The 17,110-nt window shown below is 36.3% G+C and overlaps 1 protein-coding gene across 3 annotated transcripts in view; it reads right to left on the bottom strand.

The window, feature by feature from the left end:
* Nucleotides 1-17,110, bottom strand: part of TET1 (tet methylcytosine dioxygenase 1) — a 135,645-nt gene that overhangs the window by 69,211 nt on the left and 49,324 nt on the right. The gene's annotated exons all lie outside the window — the stretch shown is intronic.

Raw genomic sequence — 17,110 nt, 5'->3', positions numbered from 1 at the left:
TTGCATTTCAACTCACATTGCTTTTAGGATTGTGTCTTGTGAATAATAGATCATTTAGATTTTGTTTTAGTTATTCAGTCTGTGGGATTTCTTTTAGGTTGGGTCTATGTTTGTTAAATGGGTTATTTTTCTTTTGTTTTACTCTACTAATTTAAAAGACAAACTATTTTGATTTTATGACTGATTCCCTTTATGTCTTTAAATAGTATTCTTAAATCCATATTTCTCAATTTTTAATATTATGATAGAAATCTACTTACTCTGACCCAACAAGAAGTACATAAATTTAATATTACAAGAATGAATGAAGCCTCAAAAAAGTAATATAATACAATCTAATTTTTATAAAACCATAATTAATATTAGTGTAGTTATAGGAACATAAACCAAATGTTTATTATTTGCTATGGAATTAGTGACTGGTGAAACATTCTTGTAATGAGAAAGAAATAATTTTATTCAAGAGAAAAAATTTTCTTTTAACTACCTGCTCATCTCCCTCCTCTGTACTTATCCTGTAGAAATTTACCCTTAAGAACTATGGTATTGAAGATGCATACAGGAATGACAACACTTTATATATAGAGTAAAGAAATGATTACACTAAGGGCAGGAAAGAAATTTCCTCTTGGGGGTTGGGAAGGTGATGAGATGGTCTAATGGTATGCACAGATGGCTGCAGTATTGGCAATATTCTATTTCTTAATCACTTGACTGGTGATTGACTGTTCTTGCAATAATTCTGAACTACACAAATGTCTTACATGAACTCTGCATGTATTATTTCAGAACTGAAATTTTAAAAGCATATGGCAAAATGTTAGAGTATGATACCACTCTCTGTATGTATGCTTTTATATGTAACAAAGTGATTTGAAAGAGTATGAGACAAATGCTAATTCTGTCCATCTGGGTAAATTGGAGGAGGCTCATAGTCCACAACAAATAAATTTACAATTAAAGGAAAAGATAGTTAAGTGTCTGCTTAGATACATATTATTTGAAATAAAACATTAGCACTGGCATTGCCATCATTGTTTCAAGTACTTCATAGGGCAAACAAAATGTCATAGATGAAAACGAAGGCATTACAAGGAAATGTAGACATTACAAAAAATAATAATAATAATTTAGAAGTCATTTAATCATATAGAGGAAGGCACTGCATTTCCCCCTTTCCTTTTAAGTATTTCTTTAACAATTATAAGCAGGCAAATTCAGATCTACAGCTCCATTACTTTTTAAAGCCTCATAAACACCTTAAACATAGAATATAAATCAAATAAAGGAAAAGGAACACAAGAATAAAATCATAAATCAGAAAAAAGATTCTGAATTTTACAGTTTCCAAAAGACTGGTGTTACACAATGAAATGGGAAATCCTTAGTTTTAATATCATCCACTAAGTATGGTTGTAAAGACTGACAACCAAATATAAGGCTTTTAATAAAAGTAAATGAAAAGAGCACCAGAAAATGATTTCCTAGTCTGTGAACACTGACGGATTTTTGTTACTGCTGAATTTTTCTCACCTCTCTTTTAAGGATTACAAAGTCACAACTTGAGCCTAAATTTGCCTCTCTGGAAAGTTGCCAGCTAGCCCTTAGTGGTCTGTTCTTAAACCAGTTTGATGCTTGCTAACAAATGAGATGACATCCATGGAAACTAATGGGAGTTTTGAGAACACAAGGCTCCAGGCAGGAAGAAACCTCAGCAGATGTTATACATTAGGACATTGATAATGAAGCATTTCCAACAAGGTCTCTTGGTATTCTACCTGCAAACGTGAATCAGACAAATCAGCTTGGGGATGAGCAATCAGAGGGACTAAAGACTGGATGAAATATGGTTAACAAAGGACTTTTGCCAGGGACAAGCAATACTTGTCTAGTAAAGATTCAAATAATATCTAAGACCTTTTAACTAATAATTAATTTTAAAACACAGCAAAGAGCAAAATTTTAGCCAGTAGTAAATGAGACTAATGCTACAAACTACTAAAAGGGAAGAAAATTTCACTGATTCCAAAATAACATAAAAATGTGATAATCATTTCAAAACATACACATATACCAAATTATCACATTACACACCTTAACCTTGTATAGTGTTATATGTCAATTATATGTCAATGCAGGGTGGAAAAAATTAATTAAAAAAATAAAGTTTGATGTTTCTGTATAGTAAAATAAATAAACATAAAACGAGAAAAATAAGTTTGTTAAGCCTAATATATTGCCTCATGGAATTATCATGGAAATAAAGACAAGTATAGAATTCATCTGAAAAATAGGAAAATGTCTGGCAGGAATAAATCCAAAGCTGAAATTCTGAAGAAGTGATAAAAAAGGATTTTCAGTGGCAGTAGGCAACAAATCATAAAACAATGTACTTACTAGGAAACACAATGATACCAGCAAATGCAATAATCTCCTTTACACATCCCAAGAAAAATTCACCTTGAGCTAAACTTACACATCATTATATTCAGTTCTAAGAAGTGAGAACCCAGCTACATAAAAACAGTGGAATCTTTCATGTCTGCATTTTTAGATTATTTACATTGAAGTTCTATACATCTTACCCTTTGCCTGCAGTGCCAGCTGGGTTTTACTAATTATGGGACAGATACACCAGAGGCTAACCATGCTCTGATATAAAACCCTACTACACAAGCTTAGTGGCTAAGTAAGTTATGAAGTGGCCATCTGTGTTTTCTGCTTAAGCTGCTGAGAGGATCTCAAGGTTAGAAGAGAATTTCAAGGGCACGGAGTCCATCTAGTGAGCACCAACTATCTGCAATACCTCTATCAAGCAATCCACCAACCTCTGCTTAAGTGCTCACTGTAATAAGAAACTGTCCAGTATGCTGTTTCATCCCACCCTTCATCCATCAGTCCTGCTTTATCCTGGTAACCTGATATGGCAAGTCTCCCTTAACCCTTCAGTTATATATCAGTGATGGATGATACTCCATAGAATAAAACAAAGGGATTTGAGTCCTTTCTTTAGACTGAAACAGCCATACACACACTTTCAAGACTATCCAAATTGCTCTCCAGAAAGATAGTGGTAGTGCTCAGTGGCTCTGTGTCTGACTCTTTTGAGAACCCATGACTATAGCCTTCCAGGCTCCTCTATCCACGGAATTTTCCAAGCAAGGAGACTGAAGTGGCTTGCCATTTCCTACTCTAGGGGATCTTGCTGACCGAAAGATCAAACCCACGTCTCCTACATGGGCCGGCGGATTCTTTACCATTTCAGCACTTCAGGGAAGAAGGAAGATAGTACCAATTTATTTTCTCACAGATTGCCTAGACTGTCCCATTTTAAGTCAAATTTTCCATATTTTCTAATCATGTTCTTTTAGCTTTCCAAATTCATATGGAAAGAAAAAAAGATAGAATAATGTATGCTTTTCAACTTATTATAGAGTCTGACCATTTAAAACTTATTTCTTGGACATTTATATTTCTTCTTTTGTGAAGCTGACAACTTACCAAGTTTTTTTCTCCTTTATTTTAAATTTCCAGGCACCTCTTTCTTTCCCCATAACATCATAAATCTTACTAATGTTATTTGTAAGTGCTCTTATTTACAACTACTGTCAGTATTATCTGATGTAATCTACTTTAATTAGAAATTTGAACTCTTTTTAGACCAAGCATGAGGTTTTTATGCTATCAGGAAACATCTTGAACTTCAATTCCTCTTTTCTATGTTCTATCTTTGTTTTAATCTAAAGATTAAAGGCCAATAAACAGCAAAGCTACAGGATAAATTTTCTCCTCTCTACAGTTAACAAAACTAAACACAACCTCTTAAAAAAAAAACTTATGTCACCTTTAACTTTATTTTTTTATATTGTTATTATAAGCTTAATGTTATCTGACATTATACAGCATCTTTAAAAAGATAATTATATAACATCTTTAAAAATCTGTGTTCAATCAACTATGTTTACTTCAGCAATAATTATAATGATGAAAAAGCAGAAGCCAATTATTTCTCCTGAATAATAATATTTTCCTGACAATGCTATTGTAATTTGATAATGCTACTATTTTAGGTAATGTATAGACTATTATTCAAAGATAAATTACAGGTAAGACTTTCCTGGTGGTCCAGAGCCTGGGAATCTGCCTGCCAATGCAGAGGACACAGGATCAATCCCTGATCCAGGGAGATTCCACATGCCTCAGGGGACAACTAAGCCTGCACACTGCAACTACTGAACTCATGCACCTAGAGCCCATTCTCCCCAACAAAAGAAGCCACCAAAGGAGAAGCCCATGAACCACAACTAGAAAAGAGCCCAAATGCAGCAACAAAGACCCAGTGCACCAAAAATAAATAAATAATAAAATGTTTAAAATGAATGCATTGTTATAATTAAAGCAGCTATTATAGAGCCATTTACTGGGTAACAACTGACAAGAACATAGCTATAACTAGAATGACTAAATAAAACAACTGACATGCCAAATGTTGGAGACGATGCAGAGCAATTAATATTCTCATAATTTCAGTGGAAGAGTTTTACAATATTAAACATACATCTACCCTACAAGCAATTCAAATTCTACTTATGCAAGATAAATGAAAATATGTGTTCACACCCAGAAAAAGCCCTTGCATAAGAATGCATTGGCCTGAATGTAGAGAAGTTGGATCTCTCATACATTGGCAGTTCCTTGAAGAGTTAAACACAGAATTAACACAACTGAGCAATTCCATTCCTAGGTATGTATCCATGAGAAATGAAAACATGTCTACACAAAAACTTGTAGTGAAGGCACATATCGGCATTGTTCAGAAGAGCCAAAAAGTGGAAATAACTCAAATGGACCTCAGCTGGTGACTGAATAAGTAAAATATGCTGCATACATACAGTGGAATATTATGCAGGGAAGGGAGGAAGGTACATGCTACAACGTGGATGAATCTTGAAAGCATTATGTTAAATGAAAGAAACAACATATAAAGTATGATTCTTTTTCTGTGAAATAGATTATTTGGGGGGATAAGGAAAAGGTTCTAAAATTGATTGTGGTGATCCATGCACAACTGTGAGTACATTAAATACTCCCAGAAAAATATATTCAATAAAATTCCCTATGTGAAAAAATTATAGAAAAGGCAAAATCAACCTATGGTGATAGAAATAAACCCAGTAGTTGCTTGGAGGGGGAGCAGATTAACCAGGACGAGGTGCTAGGATGACAGAAAAGATGGATGTCTTACTGTGCATTCATCAAAACTGGTTAAATAATATTTTTAAGACCTGGCTATTTCACTGTATATAAAATACATTTCAAAAAATAAGGCTAGGGACTTTCCCAGTGAAAGTCAAAGTTTTATTCCCTCACTCATGCAATCCCATGGACTGTAGCCTGCCAGGCTTCTCAGTCCCTGGAATTCTCCAGGGAAGAATATTGAAGAGGGTCGCCATTTCCTTCCTCAGGGGATCTTCCCAACACAGGAAGTATCAAACCTGGGTCTCCTGAATTGCAGGCAGATTCTCTACCATCTGAGCCACCAGGGAAGTTGGTGCTCCAGTGATTAAGACTTCATGATCCCAATGCAGGAGGCCTGGGTTCGATCCCTGGTCAGGGAACTAGATCCCACATGCCACATTTAAAGAGTCTACATGCAGCAACTAAAATCTGGCACAGCCAAATAAATAAATAAGGCTGTTATTTAATGCCCACAAAACTACTAAGAGGATCTATCCTTCAGATGTGAGAGTAAGGAGGATTAAAGGGAGGGACAATGAATATAAAGAACATTTTTCATTTTCTTCATACATTTCTTTTTTTTTTTTCCCCTGTTCCTCCAAATTTATTCCTGTGCAAAGACATACTGGGGTTTTTTTTTCTTAAGAGCTTATGTTATATCTTCTCTTCCCCAGGTCACCCCTCTAGTGGCTGCAGCCTCTCTCTCCCAGTCACCTGACTCAGAACTGGCAGGATGTTTCGAGGGATCCCAGCCACTCCTGGCATGGGAGGTGAGTATGCCCCATGCTGGGCCTAGGGACCCAGAGGGCTGAGGCTTTGAACCTGCAGAGGCTGAGGGTTGCCTGCAGGCTATAAGTCCCAGGGGGTGGCCAGAGGCCCAGAGACCTCCTCCAAGTGGAGTCAGCTGGACGCAGAGATGACAGCTGTAGTGTGGCTGGACTTCTCTAGTATCTCAGAGTCCTGAAGCCAGGTAGATGGTTGAAAAGCCTTGTATGCCCACAACCACGTCATAAGCAAGGTGTGGTCACTCAGCTGTAGGGGCAGTAGCTGAGCAAGAGGGGTGGAATGGAGCACCAGGCCTGGCATGCAGCCCCAGGACCCAGAGGCCTGTGCTCTGCTTGGGTCACCTGCAGATTGAGGGAGCCCTGACCTCTGATAGAGTCCCCTGTAGACTGAGGGGGTCCTGTCCTCTGCTTGAGTTCCCCACAGATTGAGGGGTCCTGTCCTCTGCTTGCATCCCCCGCAGATTGAGGGGGGCCTGTCCTCTGCTTCTTCATACATTTCCTTCAAGATTATTCTTTTTTTGTAATTTAAAACTAGTTTAAATGAGTTCATTGGATTTCCTTTTAAATCATACTGATGTTTGTATTTTCTTGCTCAACAAAATTTTGACTACACTTTAATATTTGTCTCAGATCATTAATTGTACCTTGGGTGCTAGTATACTTTTGCTGCTATTCTGATAATCTATAAATGTCACCTGGAGTTAATTTTGTTAAGTTTTATAATTTATACACACCCTGAAAGATGATTAACGTAATTTATTTCCTATCTAGCTCATAAACACCAAAAAAAATTTTTAATGCTACTTTGTCCTAGATTGAGGGAATAAGCTGTTACTGATTGACTGGTTATCTTCTATTTTACTTTGTTTCCACTGAGTTCCTCTGAGTTAGACTTCTTTCTTTTGTATTGAGTTTTTTGTAAGATAGGGTTGTGTGGAAGATAAGAGTGGAAAGGGCAAGATAAAGAAGGAATGAAGTCTGAGTCACATTCTCTTCCAATCCTAAACCTACTTAGCCTCATCATCTTCTCGCTTCCATTTTTCAACATCCCAGATACTTACTATACCCATATTTGATCATATAGTGACCAGAACCCAACTTTCTCAACCAAAATGAACCATTTGGTTACACTGTGCAATAGGACATTAAATAGTTATAGGCATTTTTCATTATTATTGAAAAGCTTCCTTCACTTAACCTCCAAAACTTAAAATACGTAACATTTCTATGTCCAAAGGAAAGTTAAGATGACTTAAAGGTAACAAAATATAAAATAAAATGTTCAGCTTAAAATGAAGTCCATCATAATCATATCAGACAAGAAACATGAATGGATACTAAAAACTAAGAAGTAACGGAATGCTTATGGTCTTAAAACATCTCTACAGGAGAAATTTATCACAAAAGGAAACACGGTAATTTAGGAGAAACTTGGCAGATGCCACCTTAACCAAGAGATCAATGTTAAGAACATAGTAATGGAACAAACTGACGTCATGTGCTTTCAGATATAATTCACTGAAAAAAACAAAAACAAAAAAACCAAAGAACTCCGCTGGTGTTCCACTGGTTAAGAATCTGCCTTCCATGCTGATGTATGGCAAAAATCAACGCAACATTGTAAAGCAATTATCCTCTAGTTAAAAATAAATAAATTTTTTAAGAAAGAATCTGTCTTCCAATGCAGGGAACGCAGGTTTGAGCCTGAGCCCGTATGTGTACCAGAACGAAGACCGAGCACAGGCGAAAACAAAACAAAACAACAACAACAATAAAAGCCAAAACACCACTAACTCAATCCTGTGGCATTCTTGTTAAAAATGCACAATCTGAACCCAGTCATGAGCAAACATCAGTTCAGTTCAGTCGCTCAGTCGTGTCTGACTCTTTGCGACCCCATGGACTGTAGCACACCAGCCTTCCCTATCCATCACCAACTCCTGGAGCTTGCTCAAACTCATGTCCATGCAGTCAGTGATGCCATCCAGCCATCTCATCCTCTGTCATCCACTTCTCCTCCTGCCTTCACTCTTTCCCAGCATCAGGATCTTTTCCAATGAGTTAGTTTTTCACACCAGGTGGCCAAAGTAATGGAGTTTCAGCTTCAGCATCAGTCCTCCCAATGAATATTTAGGACTGATTTACTTTAGGATGCACTGGTTGACTCTCCTTGCTTTCCAAGGGACTCTCAAAAGTCTTCTCCAATACCACAGTTCAAAAGCATCAATTCTTTGGCGCTCAGCTTTCTTTCTAGTCCAACTCTCACATCCATACATAACTACTGGAAAAAACTGAAACTTTAACTAGATGGACTTTTGTTGGGAAAGTAATGTCTTTGCTTTGTGATATACTGTCTAGCTTTCTCATAGCTTTTCTTCCAAGGAGTAAGCGTCTTTTAATCTCATGGCTACAGTCACCATCTGCAATGATTTTTGAGCCCCCCAAAATATAATCTCTCACTGTTTTCATTGTTTCCCCATCTATTTGCTATGAAGTGATGGGACCAGATGCCATGATCTTAGTTCTCTGAATGTTGAGCTTTAAGCCAACCTTTTCACTCTCCTCTTTCACTTTCATCAAAGGCTCCTTAGTTCGTCTTTGCTTTCTGCCATAAGTGTGGTGTCATCCAAAAATCTGAGATTATTGATATTTCTCATAGCAATCTTGATTCCAGCTTGTGCTTCATTCAGCTTGGCATTTTACATGACATACTCTGCATATAAGTTAAATAAGCAGGGTGACAATAAACAGCCATAACATACTCCTTTCCCAATTTGGAACCAGTCTGTTCTTCCATGTTCAATTCTAACTGTTGTTTCTTGACCTGCATACAGATTTCTCAGGAGACAGGTCAGATGGTTCGGTATGCCTATGTCTTTAAGAATTTTCCACAGTTTGCTGTGATCCACACAGTCAAAGCCTTTGGCATAATCAATAAAGCAGAAGTTTTTCTGGAAGCCTCTTGCTTTTTTGATGATCCAGCAGATGTTGGCCATTTGATCTCTGGTTCCTCTGCCTTTTCCAAATCTAGATTGAACTTCTGGAAGTTCACTGTTCACTTACTGTTGAAGCCTGTCTTGGACAATTTTGAGCATTACTTTGCTAGCGTGTGAGACGAGTGCAATTGTGCAGTAGTCTGAGCATTCTTTGGCATTGCCTTCCTTTGGGATTGGAATGAAAATCGACCTTTTCCAGTCCTGTGGCCACTGCTGAGTTTTCCAAATTTGCTGGCATATTGAGTGCAGCACATTCACAGCATCATCTTTTAGGACTTGAAATAGCTCAACCAGAATTCCATCACCTCCACTAGCTTGTTCATAGTGATGCTTCCTAAGGCCCACTGGACTTCTCATTCCAGGATGTCTGGCTCTAGATGAGTGATCACACCATTGTGATTATCTGGGTCATGAAGATCTTTTTTGGATAGTTCTTCTGTGTATTCTTGCTACCTCTTCTTAATATCTTCTGTTTCTGTTAGGTCCACACCATTTCTGTCCTTTATTGTACCCATATTTGCATGCAATGTTCCCTTGGTATCAAATAAACCTAAATTAAGAGACATTCTAACTGAAGTATACTCTGAAAATGTCAGGCTGACGAGACTAAAGAGAACAACTGAATGCAATTCATAATCTGAGATTATCTTTTGATATGTACTGCATTAAGGACAGATGGTGAACTTTGATCAGTAGATGGTAATAGTATTGTATCAATGTTAATTCCCAATTTTAATTATTGTACTATAGCTATGCAAGAAGAGGTCCTTGTTTATAGGAGATACACACTTTAGTATTTAGAGGTAAAGAGACCTCACATCTGAAATTACTCTCAAATAATTCAAGGGAGAAAATCTACATGAGAAGACATAAAGCAAATAAGATAAAATGTTAACATGAGTAAACTATGTGAATGGTATATGAGAATACTTTGCAGTATTCTTACAGCTTTTCTGTTGTTTGAAATTATGTCAAGGTATTTTTTTAATTTTAATGAAGCTAACAAGAATGAAGTAGGAAGATGAGATGCTTTCTCATTTTGGAGTTGAGCATATTACATGGTTTGACCAACAAATACTACTGAATTTTCTTAGTTGAAAATCAAAATAGAAAATACATTGTTTATTGTCTTTTCTTCTGGCCATGGGCAGCACATAAGTTAATCTTCACAGACAATTTTTCACTAGAAGTTATACTGAGAAGTTAGACTGTCCCTTATATAACTATGGTACGTCATGATGCACAGTATCCTAGAAAACATGGCCCAGGTAACTCAGCTTTCTGATGGTTCCAACTTGTTTTAATGACGTGATCAAATATCAGAGGCTTTAAATAAACCCTGGATAGCTGGATTAAATTTCTGATGAAATGTTCTACCCTACAGTGCAGCTATTTTATACTGTCCATTAAGTGAGACATAAACTAGATTTCAAGTGTGTTGAGTGACAAAAATCATTGTTTTGAAATAGCTCCCTTTTGTTTTAATCTACAAATAACATTCAGAATTTAATAAGTTTCATCAATAACCTGACTTCAAGCCAATAACAGTACTTTTACAAGTGCTTCCCCATGGCTCTATAAATACCGCTACTTCTTTTTTTTTTTAATTTCTTTATTTCAGTTAGCCAATAATTAAGGCACCCCTTTCTCTTCCACTCTCTGCTACCATTGGTATAGATGTGGCAGGTCAATTTAATCTCTGAGTTTAGCCAACCACATTTAGTTTTCCAATCTGCTAATCTCCTCTAATTAAGAATTTAGGATCCAGTCCAGGAAGCATTGGACAATCTTCAACAAAGGCCCCAATAGTTAATGTAGATTGGATAACCTATCTGAAGCCTGAAATTTATTGTAATTTACCCAGATAACTTGATCCTCAATCAAAACATTTTATAAAAATGTAAAGAAAGAGAAGTAGTGTTCAAAATCACCAGTGAAGAAACACACACACACACAATGGAAGGAAGAGGAGATAAAGGAGTGCAAAGAGGCAAGACACACCAAATCCAAGACATGATCTAAGATTACAGGCTGGATCAGGAGGAAACACCTAAAAAGGATTTGGGAGGAGGGGAAGAACAATTGAGAAGATTTTTAAAGGGACAGTACCCTCTGAAGCATTAAAGGTCTGCAGTGTGATCATTGTATTGTAGTTAAGGACAGGCATGCTGCGGTATTTATAGGTAAAATGTCACATGGCTCAGCAATAAAAAAAAGAAAGAGTACTGATGCACAGTGTGTGATTCTTTTTTCTTTTTTGTAGGTTTGATTTTTTTCTAATAAAATTTGAAGAATTAATCAAATTTAAATATATATATATATATATATCCTGATTTCCAGAGCAATTCATTGTCAATACCATCCAAGATTGGCCTGATGATTTCAGAAAGTGGTTTCCCTTCCATACCTTCGATGTCACTATAATAATTTCAGGAGTTCAGACCTAACTGACTAAAGTTAGGCAATAAAATGCATTAATTCAATCATTCATTAAACCAACAATTATTGAGTCGTAGGTAGAAGATATTACACCAAGACTGCAGAACACAAAGTTGAATGCTGCTCTAAACTTAAGAGGTTTACAATCTAGCTTAAAGAATAATAAAAGCACCTAAAAATCTAAACACATCAATATTCTACAAAGGATTTTATTCTACATTAACAGTCATAACAAAAACAGTCATGATGTTGGTAACTATCATTTAATGAATATCCACTCTGTATGGGTAAATTTAGTAAAAATTAAAATTATGTAATCTGCTAAACAGCCCTATGGATTAGTTATTGCTCCTCCTTTAAAGATAATGAAAACAGTTCCCAAAGAGTTCAATTAACTTTCCCTCAGTCAAGCATCTTCCTTTGGGTACTGCTGACACCACAAAAAAAAAAACAGTTTAAATTTTAAAATGAAAAGTAATCAAAAGCACTAACTACCTTACCGTATCAAAATTTAAATACTCAGGGACGTCCCTGGAAGTCTAGTGCTTACATCTCCATGCTTCCAAAGCAGGGGCAAAGGTTCCATCCTTAGTAGTGGAACTATGTAGTAGAACAACTACATCTTAGTAGTGGAACTAAGATCCCAGAAGCCAAGTGGCAAAAAGTCAAAAAATACATATTCAAGAAAATTTCAGATCTGTGTTTTCTATTATCAGAGAAGTTACATCTAAAATAACATTAGTTAAACTTATTTCAAGAAATGGAATAAACAGTTATTAGATTTTCCTCCTTTCTAAAGTAGAATGAACACACAAGATAATAAGTATGAATAAAAATATTTTTCCAAGAAAAAAATATTCAGATATTTAAGATATTTAAACTTTGTGACAACTGAGTGAGAACATTCTCATGTGATTCTTATCTAGAAGAAATCATGCTTAAGGTATATAACTTGCAAACCACACTATAACTTATATCCTATTTCAAGTGTTCATCCTAGTCCACATTTTTCTTTGCAGCTGAAGTTTTTTTAATCTGTTTATTTTTAATTGATGGATAATTGCTTTATAGCATTGTGTTGGCTTCTGCCAAACATCAATATAAATCAGTCATAAGTATATATATGTGCCCTCCCTTTTGAGCCTCTCACCACATCCCTCCCCATCCCACCCTTCTAAGCTGTTACAGAACTTTCCCGGAATCATAGGGCAAATCCCATTGGCTATATTACATACAATAATGTATGTTTCCATGTCACTCTCTCCATACATCCCACCTTCTCCTCCCCGCCACACCATGTCTGTAAGTCTATTCTCTATGTTTATCTCCATTGTGCAGCTGAATTCTATAATAGAAACTAATCATCAATTGTGAGATTATTTTTCATACTGATGATATTCTAGTCTTTATTATAGAATTATTGATTCTATAAAATATATACATATAAAAAAGGGGGGAAAGAGAAATTTAGTATTTTCAAGGTTTAAAGTCTTCTTTCTGATACTTCTCATTTACAAAAAGCAGAAATGACATTTTTAAAAAGAAAGGAAAGGCTTTGGGGGATATAAAGAAAGTGAATATATTGGTTAAAAAAATTACACATTTTCTTAAAGGCTCACTTAATATTTTTAGTAGGATAAATTATATTTTTAGATTTAATAATAATACCACTAACTGAGAAATTTCTATGTGTCCAGCTATCCTAAGCAATGTAACATGTATTAAATAATTTGTTTATGTTGGAGAAGGAAATAGCAACCCACTCCAGTGTTCTTGCCTGGAGAATCCCAGGGACGGGGGAGCCTGGTGGGCTGCCGTCTATGGGGTCGCACAGAGTCAGACATGACTGAAGTGACTTAGCAGCAGCAGCAGCAGCAGCATAACTATCTTATGATCCTATGTGTATTTTGGTGTACTAAATTTAAAATTAAACAACACACAATATAATGTTTAAAATAAATAGTTTTGTTACTTAAAAATAACTAATTTCCTAAAATAAGTTTATTATTTAAGATCTGGTTCTCTAAAACCATGAAAAGAACCTATTCTTTAATCAGATTCATATATCACTAAATTATAGACATAATAAAACTGTACCATCTCCTCCCTTAAAATTTTTCAAGTGCAGAAAGTCCTGTTTTTAGTTCAAACAGGAATAAAAGTATTTAAAACTATGAAGCACAAGAACAGGTTAAAGAATGACACTGTAATCTTCTTTCTCTTGAATAAGCCACTACAGCGGGCAAATCTTGCCATCACATCTTTAAAAACATATTTTTATGACACATTTGAATACTGAAAGGCATTCCATTATCAAATTAACTACAACTTGAAGATGATTTCAGGCACTAGTAAGGTTTTAACAAAAATTTAAGTAACAGTTCCTATTTTGGCTCTTTTCCCCCATCTATTGAGGTGATATTCTAGCCAATACATGGAGAGCTATACAGTAAAGAAGGCAGACATCAGAAAACAGTATAAATCTAGCTCTATCAAAACACAAACACATTATCAGATGAGCATAAGGATTCAAGACACAAAGCATATGTTCTTTTCTGAGCTCAGAAGAATTCAACAGACTCTTTTTGTAGCCTGAATGAAATTTTCTTCAAGCCTATTTACCCTACTTGGCTTCTATTCACTCTCATTCTGTTTGGGATCATTCCTAGAAATTACAAAATGGACATGAGTCTTGAATCACTGGAAATGTTCATGTTCCAGTGATAAATGAATGACTTGACTGTGTGTGAGCTGGCTTAGTGAGAACTCAGGCCTGAAATCAGTCTCATCAACCCTGGGCAAAATGCTATGCTACAATTTCTGGATATGCAAACCAGAAGCCCCATGTGTGCCTTTGAGCGTGTGAATAAACATTGATGAATGAGCACACATCTTTGATAGTTTTTGCCAGAATATGACATAAGGAGGAAAATAAGGACCATGTGTTGTTGAATTATAAAGCTACATTCGTAAGTTTTATATGATCACCTTATACGCTAAGATTATCTTCTTCCAACATATACATTTGTGGGGTTTTCTTTTGTGATTGTTGTTTTTAAAGCTGGTATCCCTTTGCGGATACTCTTACCACTCACTCTGAATTTTTCCCTCCTGACGGTCTGTTACATTCAGATGTCTGGGATTCCTTGCCTGGGCCTATGTAAGACTATCATAGGACTTCCCAGTGGTCTAGTAGTTAGAATTCTGAGCTTCAGCTGCACAGGGTAAAGGTTCAGTTTCCTGGTCAGAGAACTAAGATTTCACATGCCATGTAGTGTGGCCAAAAATTTTAAAACAAAAACAAAACACAAAAGAACTATCACTATGCCTCCCCCTCAACCCCGGGATTTCTTTGGAAGGAATGATGCTAAAGCTGAAACTCCAGTACTTTGGCCACCTCATGCGAAGAGTTGACTCATTGGAAAATACTTTGATGCTGGGAGGGATTGGGGGCAGGAGGAGAAGGGGACGACAGAGGATGAGATGCCTGGATGGCATCACTGACTTGATGGATGCGAGTCTGAGTGAACTCCGGGAGTTGGTGATGAACAGAGAGGCCTGGCATGCTGCGATTCATGGAGTCGCAAAGAGTTGGACACGACTGAGCGACTGAACTGAACTAAACTGATACCTCCCCCTCCCACCAATAACCATCAAGATCACTATATGATGTCACTAAAATTTGCAGCATGTTGCTGCTACAAGTCATGGAAAGTTACTTTGTAACTAGACTTAAGAAAAGTTTATCACTTTACCAATGATTTAACCAACTGAAACAAAGTTGTAGATAAGTGTGCAGAGACAAAGCTTTAGTAACCTTGTTATCTTTCATTTCTAGTAGCTTAATGAGTTTTTAAGATAAACAAGGTAACTCAGTTGTATCTACTTTGGTACTTTTGAACCCTCACTAGTGTAGGTAACAATTTACAAATGAAGTAAATAATTTTCAAAGGTACCAAGTAAATTTCCCTAGGGGGTGTTTTGCTCTATCTCGGAAATTTTTTTGGTTTGGTTTTTTCCCTCAAAGTATATACCACAATTTGTAATTTATTAATTTGTCTTTTTTTTTTTTTTTTGCCCTCAATCTCATTGAGGGCAGAGATCACTTTGGACTTATACACCATTGTAGCCCAGCATTTAGTACGGGCTAAAAAAATATTGACTGAATGTTAATAATACTGTTTTTCAAGAAAGAAGACTCATTGAGCATTAACTGTGTGCCAGGAAATGATGGTACTAAAATATTTTGAATATCACTATCATGTAAATCAAGATCACATATGAAACGTGATACATTTATGATTTGATTCTCCTTTTAAAACATGTTTCAAAAAGACTAATCAGTATAGCTACATGCCATTATCTTGTCCTTCTCTTAGTGAGACATGTCTTATTTCCCCTCATTCCATACCTCCCTGCCCCCTCAACCACTTCTTCTTTTATCAGCATCATCAAGGAAGGAAGGAAGCATTGAAGAGCAGGGCTACGAGCACAGAAGCTAGCAGGAAGATCACTTAGTTTTCTGTTTTCTTTATTTTCTAAATCATTTGTAGACAAGTTCCTGGTTTAATATCCCCTGATATTTCTTTGTATTTGTTCAAAATATAATACTTTGATGATATTTTATAACCAAATAGCTAGAAAATGTTTCTTACCAGTCAAGAAATTACAGAATGTTTAAATGCAGTTCACCCTCAGGGATACCCACACTTTTTATGCTGACATGATTTTAGGTTTTCAGATAAATTGCAAAAATAGTATAGAGTTCTTATATAAACTTTACCCAACCCTGTCAGTGTTACTTTCTTATATAATCATGGTTCTGTTTTGATCCTACCATACTGTCCCTGTGGTCATTTAGTGATGCTGAATATATTTTATTTGTCCTTTCAGGTCCCCACTCCATCTTCTACATCCTCTTATAAGACACAGGAGGCTGACCAAGATATATCTCATTAGTAGGCTCCCTTTCTCTTTTTGGGTTCTGGTTGGGATAAACCAATGAAAGCAGCAAGAAACTAGAGGGCAGAGTATATGTTTCCATACCCACCTCCCCATGACTTTCTTGCTGAAGAAAGATCCTATTACCATAGGCCACACAATAGAATAGTCCTGTTCTATTTAGCGACAGCTATTCTACCTGACTTTCTGCTCCCAAGCCCTTATCCCTTCCGGCCTAGGAGTGGCAATTTGTCTGCTGTCCTTAGCCCTAGGATGCTTTGTCATCCCTAGATTTTTCCAAATCCTACCCTCACCCTTTAAAAAAAAATCCCTTTCTTAAATTCTCCCCAATGTTTCCAACTAACTGTGCAATCTGATTTTCTCCAGAGACAATGACTGACAACCTAATCAAAGTGATGTTACCTTGAATTGACTTTCTCTAAGGGTATATATCCTTCTACCCCAAAACATAAAGCAATGGCTATTTACATACAGGTTTCTGCCAAGAAGAGTTCCAAACCAAGCCACTCATAAGTACACATTTATGAAACACGGCCTGAAATCATCTCATACATTTACCTTTCTCAGGAATCAAGCGAACAATTAAAGCACAGCTAATAAGCTGTCATCTATAAAAATAACTCCAATGAGTTTAGGCAGAAATGTGGCCCTCTAATACCACTGGGAAAGGAGTTTGTGCTGAGTACCCCA

The sequence above is a fragment of the Ovis canadensis genome, chromosome 25 (genome assembly GCF_042477335.2).
Source record: "Ovis canadensis isolate MfBH-ARS-UI-01 breed Bighorn chromosome 25, ARS-UI_OviCan_v2, whole genome shotgun sequence".
Lineage (NCBI taxonomy): Eukaryota > Metazoa > Chordata > Mammalia > Artiodactyla > Bovidae > Ovis > Ovis canadensis.
The sequence above is the reverse complement of the archived record's forward strand: the minus strand, read 5'-3'. Positions and strand labels throughout refer to the sequence as shown.